Raw genomic sequence first — 771 nt, 5'->3', positions numbered from 1 at the left:
CCAAATAGACTCTTTTTATATACTCATCTTTGTGACTGTTTCTCTTATTTGTTTATATTTCATACTTTGCCCTTACATAGACCTTGGATGTCTGTTTATTGTTCCTACCAACTGTGACTCACAGTGGCTTGCACTCTGGCCCTGGTTTTATTTGTGAACCCATTCATTCTGTGAGTCTAACTCAAAGGGTCTTGTTTGAACTGCACATGCTTCTGTTGTTAAAGAGGACTACCAGCCTGGAATTGAATCTGTCATCTTTGCGGACATTGGCTCAGTAAGGGATAACCAGGCCATGTTCCCCATCCCTCTGCTGGTCTAAGACCGAATCTCAACAGTGTTACTTCTTTGCTTTAGTTGAGACACCAGCTCACTTTCTTTTCCTTTCTTGTCTGGAAAAGTATGCCAAGTGAGAGCCGTTGTGCAGTGAGAGGACACAGTAATACCTCGATGGCCCTCTTACTGCATCACAATCAGATCTTGGATTGAGCAGACTCAAGAGCTTCATTACATGTTATTTGCGATGCTATTACATTTTTCCTCCCCTGGCTGAAATAACTCAAATTACCAAAAAAAAAAAAAAAGTATTTCTCACTTCATGCCCATTGATTTTTTTGAGTATTGGTAGCAAAAGATATTTGACTACTACAGAAATGTTGATCAAGGCATTGAAGTCACTGGTGCTTTCAGAAGCAGACTGAATGTATATTTTATGTTGTTTTAAGCAACGTAAGATATAGGATCACTATATATATACATATGTATGTTTATGTT

This window comes from Tupaia chinensis, unplaced genomic scaffold, assembly GCF_000334495.1.
Source record: "Tupaia chinensis unplaced genomic scaffold, TupChi_1.0 Scaffold000013_1, whole genome shotgun sequence".
Lineage (NCBI taxonomy): Eukaryota > Metazoa > Chordata > Mammalia > Scandentia > Tupaiidae > Tupaia > Tupaia belangeri.
The sequence above is the reverse complement of the archived record's forward strand: the minus strand, read 5'-3'. Positions refer to the sequence as shown.